This window comes from Macrobrachium rosenbergii, chromosome 4 (genome assembly GCF_040412425.1).
Source record: "Macrobrachium rosenbergii isolate ZJJX-2024 chromosome 4, ASM4041242v1, whole genome shotgun sequence".
In the NCBI taxonomy this organism is placed as follows: Eukaryota; Metazoa; Arthropoda; class Malacostraca; order Decapoda; family Palaemonidae; genus Macrobrachium; species Macrobrachium rosenbergii.
In genome coordinates this window covers 63018711-63035081 of record NC_089744.1, presented here as the reverse complement: position 1 = coordinate 63035081, position 16371 = coordinate 63018711, and the positions used below count along the sequence as shown (strand labels likewise).

Here is a 16371-nt window from a genome sequence, read left to right as displayed (position 1 = left end):
CAGTTTCCCCACCTGACAAAACATTTTTTCCCTGACCTAACAGTTTCCCCACCTGATTTAACATTTTTTCCCTGACCAAACAGTTTCCCCACCTGACATCAATTTTTCCCTTACCTGACAGTTTCCCCGCCTGACATAACATTTTTTCCTGACCTAAAAGTTCCCCAACCTGACATAACATTTTTTCCCAGACCTAACAGTTACTCCGCCAGACATAACATTTTTTCCCTGTCCTAACAGTTTCCCCACCTGACATAACATTATTTTTCCTGACCTAAAAGTCTCCCCTCCTGACATAACATTTTTTCCCTGACCTAACAGTTTCCCCATCTGGCATAACATTTTTTTCCCTGACCTAACAGTTTCCCCACCTGACAACATTTTTTCCCTGACCTAACAATTTCCCGTCTTGACATAACAATTTTTCCCCTGACCTAACAGTTTCCCCAGCTGACAACATTTTTTCCTGACCTAACAGTTTCCCCAGGTGGGGAAACTGATAGGTCAGGGAAAAAATGTTATGTCAGGTGGGGAATTGTTAGGTCGGGAACTGTTAAGTCAAGAAGAAAAAATGTTATGTCAGGTGGGGAAACTGTTAGGTCAGTGGAGAAGTTAGGTCAAGGGGGAAAATAACGACATATGGCATCGACAATTCAAAGAATTTTGACATCAAACATTCAAAAGGATTTAATGAAGAGTAAGAAAGTGCTGTTATCGAAGTTAAAACAATCAGTTTTATATTAAATGACCAGTGGTGCAATATACATGCGTACAGCAAATACGTACAATTAACATACTAAATACGTATATACATGCAGAGAGAGAGAGAGAGAGAGAGAGAGAGAGAGAGAGAGAGAGAGAGAGAGAGAGAGACTCAGCTGTACACTACAGCCATTTAACCGAATTTAATCATACTTAGTTACAATTGATACCGATATTATAATATCAATACATATACGGATTTTTAAATCCGTCATCACGTGGAACAGTCGTGCGGTACCCACGCATTTATTTTACTTCATTTAATTTTAAACGAATCACTTGCTCGAAATAATATGCCTAAAACCTAATGATAACTGTGACGCAATTATTCAGCATTAATCATAAATACAAAATGAAAGTTCTTACGCATTCAGATCCTATATATTATTCATTCTAATTCTTCGATTGAAACTGTAGCAGTCGTAATTGCCAACTAAACATACCTCTTGAATATTCAGTTTTCGTTCGGGTACCGGCTTTCATATGATGTTCACTGGATTCAGCTTCGTCATTTTCATGGATAAGCGTTAAACATCGTTTTAAAACTGGGCTTTGGTATTACGTCATTCGTTGGACACTTTTCTATTCCTGGGGAAGCTTTCCACATCATCCAGTGAAAATCTCCTAGGTGTAGTTAAAATGTTTTTGTTTACTTCTCACAGTAAATTAAAATACCATTATATCTACCATCCAAGATATACGTCTATTGAGGTGAAATTAAGGAAGATAGTGTCAAATGCTAATGGCTGTTTAGGTTCTTTATCCTAGCGAAGAAATACTCTTGCTAAGAGCTATCTAAATTCCTTATCCCAGCTAAGAGATACTCTTGCTAAGAGTTCTTTAAATTCTTTATCCTAGCCAAGAAAGGCTCTCGCTAAGAGCTATTTAATTTATTTATCCTAGACAAGAAGTACTCTTGCTAAGAGCTGTTTAAATTCTTTATCCTAGCCAAGAAATACTCTTGCTAAGAGCTGTCTGAAATCTTTATCCTAGCCAAGAAGTACTCCTGCTAAGAGCTGTTTAAATTCTTTGTCCTAGCCAAGAAATACTCTTGCTAAGAGCTGTCTGAATTCTTTATCCTAGCCGAGAGGTACTCTTGCTAAGAGCTGTCTGAGTTCTTTATCCTAGCCAAGAAATGCTCTTGCTAAGAGCTATTTAAATTATTTGTCCTAGCCAAGAAGTACTGCTACGAGCTGTTTAAATTCTTTATCCTAGTCAAGAAATACTCTTGCAAAGAGCTGTTTAAATTCTTTATCCTAGCCAAGAAGCACTCTAGCTAAGAGCTGTCTGAATTCTTTATCCTAGCCATGAAATACTCTTGCTAAGAGCTGTTTAAATTCTTTATCGTAGCCAAGAAGGACTCTTGCTAAGAGCTGACTGAATTCTTTATCCTAGCCAAGACATGCTCTTGCTAAGAGCTATTTAAATTATTTATCCTAGCTAAGAAATACTATTGCTAAGAGCTGTTTCAATTCTTCATCCTACACAAGAGATACTCTTGAAGACAAGAAAAAAGAACATCAGTTTTCTGTCGTCCGTGTTCAAAAGAGAAAATTTAAAAAAATAAATAAAAAAGTTGAGGGATTCTGTCCAGATGAAAAGATTTTTTACTTTCAACAGCTTCACTTTAGTGCACTTTTCCCCCTACGAATGTAAAATGGAATTCGAGGAAGTCTCAGCAGTTTTTGAATAATAAAAATGCGGATGTTCCACCTTTCCCGTTATTCTTGACGCACAAAAAAGGGCACAACAATGACTTGTAGGAAGTTCATTTAGATGCTTTTGTCAGTACTAGTTCTAATGCAGGTTGTGAGACCTACCTGTCTTTTAGAAGCCTATATAATGACTTTTGCCTCCAACTACAACACAAATAAATAAAGAAATAAATAAACACATACACAACTAAAAACTACTAGTCTAACTTGAAACAGAATATTCACCGAAGAAAATGTCAGGGCTTGAAAAAACAATACATTTAGTAAGGAGGTCTGCCCCACTTCTTTTCACAGGACTTCCTTTTTACCTTTTCTTCGAGTTCTTATGGACTGTTGGCCCTTTACATTGACCAGGGCAACTAGCTCTATTCTATCGCGTTCCAGCTAGGGAAGTGTAATGATATAGAGACGTGAAATATAAGAAATAAAATGAATGTATCTTTGCTAGTCTCGGATTTATAGCCTGGTTCCTAGAGCATTCATATTAATGGAATAAGTAAATAAAGAAATAAATAAATAAATACACAAATAAATAAGTAAAATAAGGCCAGTTCCTGGAAGAGTATGAAGAGGATGTTATTTAAGCAGAGCAGAAAAGAGAGGCGAGTACTTCACAAACTCCCATTTCTATGCTAATTACCCTTAGAAAAGATCAGCGTACTTAATGAAAGAGGGACCAATAAACTTCGATTTATAACATATCATTCGCGATTAAGGGTTTTTTCTCCCTCATTTAATGAAAGCTTGGGAAACAGTAAAGCGACTGAATGGGTTATTTGCTGCTGTTTCTTTTCTGCGCATTTACTAAAGCTCTGAAAATTAGTATTCGAAACTCCCCTGTCCTATTTGCATTCTATTAATATAGGATGAAGCAAACTATGGAAAACACTGTGTATGAAATGTTATATGTGATGACTTTAAAAAAAAGTATTCTAAAATGTTACAGGACATTCGGGGAAAAAAAAAACCTCATTTCTAAAATATAATTCGAAAACTATCAGCAATTTTGACAAGTGAAATACTAAGATTAACAAATATGAAAAATATTCGCTGGAAAAGTGTTTCCCTGAAAAGAGGAAGAGAAAAAGAGAAAAAGGAAAAAAATAAAAAAGCTTCGCTGCAAAGGAGAACGATTCAGAGGAGGGTTTCTCTTCAGCGAGTTCTGTTTACTTCTCTCAAATTGGTTGTGCTTACATCAAACGAACTAGGGAATGAACCCGTAATTCTTCACTGAAATAATGATTGCTTTGGCCATTAAATATTCTACAGCCATTACAAAGATCTCGGTCCTGTAGGGCAGGGCTTCCTCTCCATCGTGTGGGGATTGTGAGCGTGGTGGTCATAAAATTTTTGTTCCAGAGTCAGCAAATAATGTCATGTATGTATATGTAGAATCTACAGGTCACTTTTTACTGTATATATATGGAATTGTAATAGCCACAACACCCTCTTAAATCTTCGAATTCTTCACACTTTTTGGATACACTTGTCAGCCTTAGATCCATATGCAAGACATATGAAGTAAATTCCGATTTCCGGTAGCAGGATTCAAACCCACATCCCGAGTATCAGCACGAGAAAGTGAGTCTATCCTCACGGTCTTGACCAAAAAACAACTGTCGGAATGTGGAACAGTTTCCTTGAGGGTGTTGTGCAATTGGAACTTCAAAAGTTCAAGTGAAGATGCAATGTACTATTACCCTAATACAATTCTCCTTGATTTTTAATATTTATTTACATCATTATCTATTTATTTAATAATTTGTCAATTTATTTTTTTAATACGTGATCTTTCCTTTCCGTATTTCCCTTTACCTTCTGTTGCTTCTTCCCAATGAACACCATATTCCTTGGAAGCTAGAACTTCAAGCGAATGGTCCCTTGTGGGCTTGTTCCATAAGAATAAGGATCATCTAAATAATAATAATAATAATAATAATAATAATAATAATAATAATAATAATAATAATAATAATCCACTGCAAAGCACAGGAATTCGCTTGGCTCAGAATGACAGGGCTGCTCTAGAATTCTGCCTTCTCTGATTCTGTTTTAGCAGAGTATTGCAGTAGTTGGGACCATCGCCATAGCTTAGAACGTTTCATCTGCTATGACTTAACGCTCTCCATGGCTTGTGTAGGTTATTATGTTGTAAATACTGTAACTTGTTTTTGTTTCACATTGTAAGTCAGTCAGTGATGCAGGGACCACTTTCATCTACCTGCCTGATGCTGAAAGATTTTTGTATTAGTTATCTTGTCCCTTTCAAACCACCTGAATCCTTTCCAACATTTATGCTAGTATCTTCATATATGCGTAATAACTGCGTAAGATATTTGCATATGAGAGAGTTAATTTCTTCCGTTTTCCAATTTTTGCCTTGCTGGTATCTCCATAAAAGCATATAAATTTTGTCAGATATTTACTTTTGAAAAAGTTAGTTTCTTCCTTTGATTTTAGTTGCATTTATTAGCTATACACACACACACTAGCTTCTTTTAAATAAAACGCAGAGCTGTTACGACAAATACTTGGAAAGATGAAATTGCACTGCAACAGTGAACGGAGGCAGAATTAGTTAACATGGAAATCCTTTCATGATGAAGGATAAAGCAAATTCAGATTTGCAACATGAGATTATTGGATACTCGGATAAAAGAGAATAATAAAGAGAGTGATAACAGGTTCACGATATTTTAAAAGAAACAAAAATGCAAATGAAGCGTTTGGTATTTTAATGGCAGACTTCATATATAAAAGGAAGCCATTCACCTCAGTTAAAAGCATTTTGTCCTGGTCAAGGGAACCTTCCTGGTTACTTTTTCTCCTTGAATGATTTGTTTTTACATTCCAGATCTCTCTCTCTCTCTCTCTCTCTCTCTCTCTCTCTCTCTCTCTCTCTCTCTCAAGGAAACCTTCCTTGTTAGTTTTTATCCTTGAATTATTTATTTTTACATTCCTGATCTCTCTCTCTCTCTCTCTCTCTCTCTCTCTCTCTCTCTCTCTCTCTCTCTCTCTCTTTCAAGGAAACCTTCCTGGTTAGTTTTCCTCCTCCTTGAATGATTTATTTTCACACTGCTGATATCTCTCTCTCTCTTCCTGCATAGTTCTCCTCTTCCTTCAATGATTCATTTTCACATTTCTGATCTCTCTCTCTCTCTCTCTCTCTCTCTCTCTCTCTCTCTCTCTCTCTCTCTCTCTCTCCAGCAAGAGTACTTATTTCTTTCTCCCTGCCTATTTTAAGGATTTAACCAATTTTCTCTGCTTTATGTGGTCACCAGCTGATACTACGTTGTATCAATATAGTCATTAATTAGATTAACATCCTCTCACGTTCTGTGAACATCATGATGTTATTAATCTTTCAGGTCAAGTCCACCTACTTCATTTCATTTCCATGAAATGATGGTTTTGAAACTTTCTGAGAAGCAAGGCCCTATTGGTGGGAAGACTTCTTCTCACTTTCTCTAAAGAAGAAAGTCGATTTACAAAACGCTGTCTTAGGTATTTCTGAATTATCAATCTCAGAGAAGTATACCAACATGGGGATTCCTATTACTAACAGTTGTATTTTCTTTGCGTAATCTGTAACAATATGAAAGTAGCTACCTAGAAACATTTGACTGGTGCTTTCTTTTTTTTTTGGAATGATGTTCTGTCAAAAAGGAAAAGAAAATGAACAGAGCAAATATAATCATGAATAGCAGTATTACATAGTGTAATCCTGGAGAATATCAGAAAATGCTGTATCCAAACATGTAAGCAAAGAACAAAACGAGAGAGAGAGAGAGAGAGAGAGAGAGAGAGAGAGAGAGAGAGAGAGAGAGAGAGAGAGAGAGAGAGAGAGAATTTTCCAACCTCTAGAAATGAAGGTTGCATACGGGATAGAGAGGTCTTTCTCACTCATTACGACTTGGCCATGGTAACCAACGCTCTCTCCGTCTCTCTCTCTCTCTTTTTTCTCTCTCTCACCTTGGCTCATTGCAAGGATGACCACAACAAAAGCGCAACAGGACTCATAACATTGAGTTTGTCCTTATAATCTTGACTTCCGTTCACGCCCAATAGATTAAGGGGGCGTAACCCGATGGTGGTGGGGAACGGTCAAAAGGAAGGGGTGGGTGGGGATGAGGGGAAGGGGAGGGGAAGGGGTTGGTGGTGGTGCCAGACCTGGGGCAGAGACCAGAATCACTTCGTCTGGTGGAGAGGACAGGATGGCGTATGGCGAAGAGTGTGTTGTTGGTTGAGATTTAGTTCAAATTCTCGGAGAGTAATTTTGTCAAATATTGTTTTTAGACTTTTTCCCCCCTCTTTGTGGTCTTTCCCTCTTTATGGACTCTTTCCCTCTTTGTGGCTCTTTTTCCCTTTGAGGGGTCTTTCTTCCTTTGTGGTCTTTCCATATTAGTGAGCTCTTTCCCTCTTTTTGGACTCTCCTCCTCCTTGTAAGCTCTATCCATCTATGCGAGCTCTTTCCCTCTTTTTGGACTCTCCTCCTCCTTGTAAGCTCTATCCATCTATGTGAGCTCTTTCCCTCTTTTTGGACTCTCCTCCTCCTTGTAAGCTCTATCCATCTATGTGAGCTCTTTCCCTCTTTTTGGACTCTCCTCCTCCTTGTAAGCTCTATCCATCTATGTGAGCTCTTTCCCTCTTTTTGGACTCTCCTCCTCCTTGTAAGCTCTATCCATCTATGTGAGCTCTTTCCCCTTTTGTGGGTCCTTTCCCTCTTTGTGCTCTTTCCCTTTTTGTGGGCTCTATCCCTCTTTGTGGGATCTTTTCCTCTTTGTGTGCTCTTCCCCTCTTTGTGGGCTCTTCCATTCGTTGTAGGCTCTTCTCCCCTTTATGAGCTCTTGACCTCGTTATGGGCTCTTTCCCCCCTTTGTGGGCTCTTTCCCTCTTTGTGGACTATTTCCTTCTTTGTGGGCACTTTCCCTCTTTGTGGGTTTATCCCCTCTTCGTGGGCTCTTTCCCCCTTAATGGCCTCTTTCCCTCGTTGCAGGCTCGTGCCCTCTTTGCGGGCATATAAAAGGTTCATCCTCGACCGAACAGTTAAATCATGACTGTGGCACTGCCTCTTGCTTTTGTCTTTTGTTTTTAACTGGGTTCCTCACCATTATGATGAATAATAAATGAATATTTTGTAGCGAAAGGTTACATTGCAGAATAGGCGGGTCATCAACTAATATTGTTAGAGCATGACTTGAAAATGAACAGAAGACTGAGAGAAAAAAATGACAACCTGCGAAATATACCTAATGAATGTGCAAGGAATAGCATCGCTCGATTCTCTCATAAAACAAACATGAGAAGAAAAAAAACAGGAATATGACACGGATTTGTGAAATGAAAAGGAGTCAAAAGTAACCAATAAGGAAGTTTGCAACAACCTTGAAGAAATGAACGAAACTGGATATTTAAAACGGGTTGTGATCTTCTTCCATTTAAGGGGTCAATCTGGCACTGAAGACCAGAGGTTGATTATTTTGCTATCCTTATACTCAAAAGGATCGAAGCAGGATTTCTTTGTTTTGGGGTCTGTTCTACAGTAGAGCTCTTTGGCGTTATACATTATGCATGACACCATAAATACACTATATATCGATAACGAACCAGAACAACACGAAAACACAATATATGGATGGACCAGTCATTACTCATTAGAAATGGCTACTTCACGAACGTGCACATACACACATAACTTTATAACAAGAGAGAGAGAGAGAGAGAGAGAGAGAGAGAGAGAGAGAGAGAGAGAGAGAGAGAGAGAGAGAGAGAGAGAGAGATGGTTACTTCATAAACATACACATACACACATAACTTTACAACGAGAGAGAGAGAGAGAGAGAGAGAGAGAGAGAGAGAGAGAGAGAGAGAGAGAGAGAGAGAGAGATGGTTACTTCATAAACGTACACATACACACATAACTTTACAAGAGAGAGAAGAGAGAGATAAAGTAAAGGGGGGTCTTAAAAATTTAACTGAAAGGGGGGGAAATAAAAACGCCAGAAGATCAAACTGTTGATTCAATGGGCCCCGTAAATAAAAACCGCCGCTTCAACAGCTGAGCACCATCCAGCCATAGTTAACAATTCAATCAGATTTTAATGCCGCGCCACTGGCGACTCTCTATCTCCCCACCACCTCATTTATGGCAGAAACAATTCCATTTTTAAAGAACCCCTCTGAAACGGCAAAACAAAATTAGACCCGACGGCAACCGCTCCGCATGAATACCTCACAGTCTTTCACGGCTTTTTAAATCTGTCAGAGAGTAGCTAAAACCAAAACAGGGTTTGTAACGTTGGCTAAGTGTAAGAAGACCTATGGGTAGACCAAGGGTATAGACCTTGCCACGGTCTATATATATACCTAGAGCGTCGGATAGACAAGGCTAAGGCTTAAAGGGGAAACTAGCGCCAAGGAAAACGTTTTGTCTCGCGGGTTCGTTTATCGGTATTTTGTCTGTGTGGCATTTCGCCATTTTGATGAAAGGAGTCATCGAAAAGCAAATAAACCTCTCTATTCATCTGTTCACAAGACAATTCCAGGTATATGACCGTTCTTCGTAAAATTAATCCTTCAATATCTTTTTTATTAGACAATAGTGCTCAACGCTAAGGGTGTTTCACTATATCACTTCTCATTGTTTTTCCTAAATGAAAGTCTTTACGTGTCATTGTAAATAACATTAGTTTTTAAATTTGCGAAATGAAAATACATAGTACACAGGTCCCTTCGCTATACATCTGTAGTGACAGTTTTATTTGCTGGGAGAGCGTGAGAGAGAGATTTCACTCTTCACCAGGAAACTTAGACCAAAACTAAAAAGAAATCAATACATACAAAAACCCACAGAAACAAGAAAAAATCCTGTTTTGGTGATTTATACGAAAAGAATGACAGCGACACAGTCCCCGTTTTTTTTTTCTCTCCTTGTTTTCCTTCCCAGTTTTCTCCCTGCGGCAACAAACCAGTCCTTTGACCCAACTCCAAACTTTTAACAACAAACTATCAAGACACGGGATGCCCCAGCGGCAAAATACCAGCCCAGTCGAGGGAAAGAGTACCCAGAAAAAAAAATAAAGCATATATATACTGTGTGTGTATATATATATATATATATATATATATATATATATATATATATATATATATATATATATATATATATATATATGTGTGTGTATATATATAAAGGCAAATCCTTGGGGCCTTTTCTCAAAGACTTCCTTCCTTCCTTCCACTTTCGGTGAATTGACATTTTTTTTATATCGTCTTTCTTAGGTTTGTCCTTAAAACTCCGTGAGAAAATTACTTTCCACAACTTAAGTATCGCCGTACGGGGGTAGTGCCGTCAGTGCACCTCAGGCGGTGCACTGTAAGCATTACTTAAGGTCCTCTGCAGCGCCCTTCGGCCCCTAGCTGCAGCCCCTTCCATTCTTTTTCCTGTACCTCCATTCATATTCACTTTCTTCCACCTTTCTTTTCACCCTCAACTAACAAGTGCAACTGCAAGATTTTCCTCCTGTTACACCTTTAAAGCCTTTTTACTCTGAATTTTCCTTTCAGTACTGAATGACCTCGTAGGTCCCCGTGCTTGTCCTTTGGCCTGAATTTTATATTCCAGTTCCAATTCTACAACTCAAGAATCTGAGCATATCCGCAAAAATAAAAGAAAAGCAAGACACAACGAACGATTTACAATCTCTAAACATCGCTCAGCTAAATTATAATTTTTACTTGATAAAAATGACCTTTTAGAACTGACATTTTTCGAGCGAAGAATGTGACCAAATTCACCAAGAAAAATATAAAACAAACACGGCATAAGCTAAAACAGATACAATCTCAAAAAATCGCTCAGATCATGCACCGTTTTCATTTCATTTTTAACATGTCTTACATACGGCCATTAAAACGAGTACAATAATATATATATATATAAGTAGTACCTACTCAAGAGAGAGACTTCAGTGCCACCTGTTGACCAATATTCAGGGCCAGTCTCTACAGAAGATACGGAGGTGTCTTATGCAAATCAGCGGTGTAAGTAGATGACAAACGGTCGTACGGACGATGGGCCGGAGTGGTGACAAAGTCACCCCAGGCCTGTTAACAGCGAACTCTCTCTTTCACCTCCGCTCTGCACTCACTACCCAAAGGAACTAACTGCTGGGGGCCACAGGATAGACGCGAAAGGCCTCTCTGTCCCACACCCTTGGGCGACAAACAGACGTATGCATGTACCCGTTGCAACACAAAAGAAGTCATCGATGACCCCAACTTGCACCGAAACCGGAACCTTGGCTTGCATCACTTAACACATCGACGACAGCTGAAAAAACATATGTAACGAGGAACGAAAAAAAAAGGAAAATAGCAAATCACGGGGATAACAAAGAAAAAAAAAAGACGAATAATGTGATTTTCATACATTTTTTTTCTTGCAATGACAGACTATGATGAATATCACATTCATTAGGCAATCTTTTTTTTTATAATATATTCGCCGATAAACTAGATTAAGAAAACTTATTGTGCAGACCTGAGCGATTTAAGACCGAAAATTGTAGGAGTTTGCTGAAAGCAAGGCGTAACCACGCGATAAAACACAAAGAACGAATTATGTACGATCAAAGACGATGAAACATTCACCTCCGGGTGACCTTTTCAAAGTTTCTTCTTGTCTTTAAAACGAGTAAGCAGCTAAATCAAAGTCTTCACAGTAAATGACAGAAAATGAAAAAAAAATCTTCAGATTCAGAAATCATAACAGGATCGATGAGAGGGAGGCAATAAGTGTTCGAAGGAAAGGGCCTTAATTTGTTTTAAGGAACCATCAGAGCATAATCGCATTAAGGGAAATGGTAAAGTGTGCTTAGGGCAAGGTGAAGGTCAAAGCGCTATTGATAAGTTTTTTATGAAAAAATATGAATAGGCTGTGATACCACAGAGAACATCCGTGATTTACAAGCCAAAGTTTGACACTCTCTCTCTTTATCACTGAAGAAAATGAAATGCTAGATGTAAAGAGCATCACCAAATAACTATTAGAGTTTAAATATGATTTTGGCCTGCTCTCTCTCTCTCTCTCTCTCTGTTTGTCTGATTGTCCGTCTCTCTCTCTCTCTCTCTCTCTCTCTCTCTCTCTCTCTCTCTCTCTCTCTCATTGATGAAAATGAAATGCTACAAATAACTACTAGAGTTTAAATATGATTTTGGCCTGCTCTCTCTCTCTCTCTCTCTCTCTCTCTCTCTCTCTCTCTCTCTCTCTCTCTCTCTCTCTCTCTCTCTCTCTCTCAAAGCATCACCAAATAACTACTAGAGTTTATATATCTGATTTTGGCCTGCTGCTCTCTCTCTCTCTCTCTCTCTCTCACACACTGATGAAAATGAAATGCTAAATGTAAAGAGCATCACCAAATAACTACTAAAGTTTATATATCTGATTTTTTCTGCGCTCTCTCTCTCTCTCTCTCTCTCTCTCTCTCTCTCTCTCTCTCTCTCTCTCTCTCTCTCTCACACACACACACACACACTGATGAAAATGAAATGCTAAATGTAAAGAGCATCACCAAATAACTACTAGAGTTTAAATATGAGTTTGGCCTGCTCGTTCTCTCTCTCTCTCTCTCTCTCTCTCTCTCTCTCTCTCTCTCTCTCTCTCTCACACACTGATGAAAATGAAATGCTAAATGTAAAGAGCATCACCAAATAACTACTAGAGTTTAAATATGATTTTGGCCTGCTCGTTCTCTCTCTCTCTCTCTCTCTCTCTCTCTCTCTGATGAAAATGAAACGCTAGATGTAAAGAGCATCACCAAATAACTACTAAAGTTTATATATCTGATTTTGGCCTGCTCTCTCTCTCTCTCTCTCTCTGTTTGTCTGATTGTCCGTCTCTCTCTCTCTCTCTCTCTCTCTCTCTCTCTCTCTCTCTCTCTCTCTCTCTCATTGATGAAAATGAAATGCTACAAATAACTACTAGAGTTTAAAATGATTTTGGCTCTCTCTCTCTCTCTCTCTCTCTCTCTCTCTCTCTCTCTCTCTCTCTCTCTCTCTCTCTCTCTCACTGATGAAAATGAAATGCTAGATGTAAAGAGCATCACCAAATAACTACTAGAGTTTATATATCTGATTTTGGCCTGCTCGCGCTCTCTCTCTCTCTCTCTCTCTCTCTCTCTCTCTCTCTCTCTCTCTCTCTCTCTCTCTCACACACACACACACACTGATGAAAATGAAATGCTAAATGTAAAGAGCATCACCAAATAACTACTAGAGTTTAAATATGATTTTGGCCTGCTCGTTCTCTCTCTCTCTCTCTCTCTCTCTCTCTCTCTCTCTCTCTCTCTCTCTCTCACACACTGATGAAAATGAAATGCTAAATGTAAAGAGCATCACCAAATAACTACTAGAGTTTAAATATGATTTTGGCCTGCTCGTTCTTTCTCTCTCTCTCTCTCACTGATGAAAATGAAATGCTACAAATAACTACTAGAGTTTTAAATCTGATGAAAATTTTGACCAAATAACTACTAAAGTTTATATATCTGATTTGGCCTGCTCTCTCTCTCTCTCTCTGTTTGTCTGATTGTCCGTCTCTCTCTCTCTCTCACACACACACTGATGAAAAAAATGCTAAATGTGCATCACCAAATAACTACTAGAGTTTAAATATGATTTTGGCCTGCTCGTTCTTTCTCTCTCTCTCACTGATGAAAATGAAATGCTTTGACCTTGAGTTTAAATATGATTCTGGCCTCTCTCTCTCTCTCTCTCTCTCTCTCTCTCTCTCTCTCTCTCTCTCTCTCCCTCTCTCTCTCTCTCACTGATGAAAATGAAACGCTAAATGTAAAGAGCATCACCAAATAACTGGTAGAGTTTATATATATGGTTTTGGCCTGCTCTCTCTCTCTCTCTCTCTCTCTCTCTCTCTCTCTCTCTCTCTCTCTCTCATGAGCAGTAATGAAAATGAAACGCTTGATGTAAGGAGAAACACAAAATAACTGCTACAGTTTGAATGTGATTTCACCTGCGCGCTCTCTCTCTCTCTCTCTCTCTCTCTCTCTCTCTCTCTCTCTCTCTCTCTCTCTCTCTCTCTCATAGTCACAAAAGAAAATGAAACGCTGGATGTAAGGAGAGACACACAATGACAGAACAGCGTCTATGTTTTATTTAGCAAAATCATCGCATACATCACTTTCATCTCATTATAATTTGTTAGGTTATTTGTCACTTCCAGAGAGGTTTTCCTGTTGGCTGTTGGACATTCTGATTTTGTTTTCGAAAGATTTTTTACCAAGCTAATCACTGTGTTCTAAAATCATTATATCGCTGAATAATAAAAGGGATGAAGATTGTGTAATTTCTGTGCCGAACTAACGTGAATCATTTACTGGAATAATTTGTTTTTCCTTTTCACTCTAGTTAGAAAAAGGGATTTATGATGTACATGCAGGCATCATACTAAATATGCATAATGGTTAAATACATTTTTTGTTCCAAGTATTATGGAACATATAGCAAATATAGTTCTTGTTCCAATGTGCTTTTCTCAAACTAGTTTCGGCTGGGAGTTAAGAATTGAGATAATTGTTCTAGATAAAAAAAAATAAAAAAGGGGTTTTGGCAATGTATAAAAACAACGATTTCTTTCATCGTGATTAAAAGTTTTATGAGTACTAAACAATAAATAATAATAAACGATAAAAACTCAAGTGACAAAATATCTCCCGCAACGTCGAGCCAGATAAAAATGATAAAACTTCTCAAGTTCAGTATCACATTTATAATTCCTGTTCTGACATAATATTTTTTGTTCGGTGAGCAGCTAAAGGATAAGTGGCTTACACAATCAAAATATTTGTGCCGTAAAATACATCGATACAGGTTCCTTATTTTTTTAGTTGTTTGAGCTTATTTAAGTATATGAATTGTACCTTAGTTCCTGATACAGAATCTCTATATCCTCCGGATCAAAAACGCAGTCTGTGGCAGACTTTATATATATATATATATATATATATATATATATATATATATATATATATATATATATATATATATATATATATATATATATATATATCTTTATATACATATATATCAAATTACAAAGATATATATAAGCATGCATGTCCATCCACATGCTTTGAGCACGCGCATCTTGTAACAGGACACAACAAAGGTAAAAGTGATATTCAAATTAGAAGTCTTGGTATGTAAGTAAAGATACATGCAAACAAAAACATGCTTCCCCATTACTTGAATAAAAAATGAAGGCTGGGAAAATTCAACTTATCACATTCTCAAGAAAATAATTTTGTGAAATAGGGAACTCTGGATTCAAATTGGATGCGATGTAAAACAAGTGAAAAACATTCTTTCAAACATGCAAGTGTTGTTAACTTGTACGGGAGGAGAGAGAGAGAGAGAGAGAGAGAGAGAGAGAGAGAGAGAGAGAGAGAGAGAGAGAGAGAGAGAGAGAGAGAGAAAACTACTTCGAAGTTTGCTAATTTTGACATCTACACTCACCTCACTCAAGACTCTACATGAAAGGTTAGCTATCTTTCTTGCTGTATTGTGTGAGTGTAAATTTCTAAGCCACGGGAAAGAACGTGAAGAGAACGAGATCTTTCATTTTCCTTCGATGCCAACGCAAGTAAACTTGAACACTTACGAATAAATAAATAAATGCCCCATGAAAAAGAGCAGTTAAAACTTACGACGCAAGAAGTCTTATCGTTCAACAAATTTAGCCTGAACGTTAGTCTGCGAAAGATGCTTATGGAAGATGTGAAGCCACAATACCCGGTAATAAAAGGCGAGGAAAAAAAAGGAAATAAAAAGGAGACTGACGGCAGTAAAACAACATTATGTATTCCACTTGAGTGGTTGGCCAATAATTGATTGATAGACATGCACAAAACAAAAATGGGGGCGATGTTCCTCTGGGATCCGAAGGAAAAGTTGATATCCACAGAGGAAAGATATATATATATATATATATATATATATATATATATATATATATATATATATATATATATATATATATATATATATATATATGTATATATTATTGTATACATATATACATATATATATGTATATGTATATATATATATATATATATATATATATATATATATATATATATATATATATATATATATATATACTGTACAGTATATATATGGATATGGTGGGACGTAGCTTGGGGTAACTGGGTGTATTCGCCACGAAAATAGTAAAACCAAGTCCCATGACAAGGATGTCAACAGCAACATGGGTATACGGAAATGTATCATATAATCTATCTCACTTCCAGCAAGAAAGTGGATTAACTTTCCATCTAAATTTAACTGCTGGCTTAGTAAATAATAAAATATCACTACACCACAACAAGAACAATCAGTTCATAACATCATCACCTTTACTCTCATGCACTGTTTAGAAACTTTAGATCATACAGTCCAACTAGATTATATACAAAAAGTTCAAGAAGAGGTCATCATACACTTCCGAGGTCACTATTGCGTTCCTGTTATTTTCAAGTTTGTTTTTCTTTATATATATTGAATCACTTCTTAACGGTTTCATAAACACAGCCAGATGTTTAAGAGAGAGAGAAAAAAAAAACTGTAAAACTGGAACAAGAATGCGATAGGAAAGAACATAAGCTTGGACCCACTTCCAGAGGATAACTTTCCATGCACCACTTCCCAGCTATCGGGGCCGCGACAGAATCATCTCTGGACAAGATCAGTGGTCAAGGTAAATCATGCTTAGGTCGAGAAGGAATGTTGATCCCACCACCCGTATGTACAACTAGCCTACTAATGAAACATGATAAAAAAAGGGGGAAAGATAATTAAACATCATGCTTTTCATATCT

At 37.5% G+C, this 16371-nt stretch overlaps 1 protein-coding gene across 3 annotated transcripts in view; it reads right to left on the bottom strand.

The window, feature by feature from the left end:
- The window catches only part of LOC136835067 (teneurin-m-like), a 555645-nt gene extending 544935 nt beyond the window's left edge, over positions 1 to 10710 (bottom strand). For 2 of the 3 annotated variants that reach the window (XM_067098230.1, XM_067098249.1), the window contains exon 1: positions 10431 to 10710. The gene's annotated coding sequence lies outside the window, so the exon portion shown is untranslated. Of the gene's footprint in view, positions 1 to 10426 lie in introns of all 3 variants that reach the window. The other variant, XM_067098240.1, reaches the window with a different exon arrangement.
- Between the last annotated feature and the right edge of the window lie 5661 nt (positions 10711 to 16371).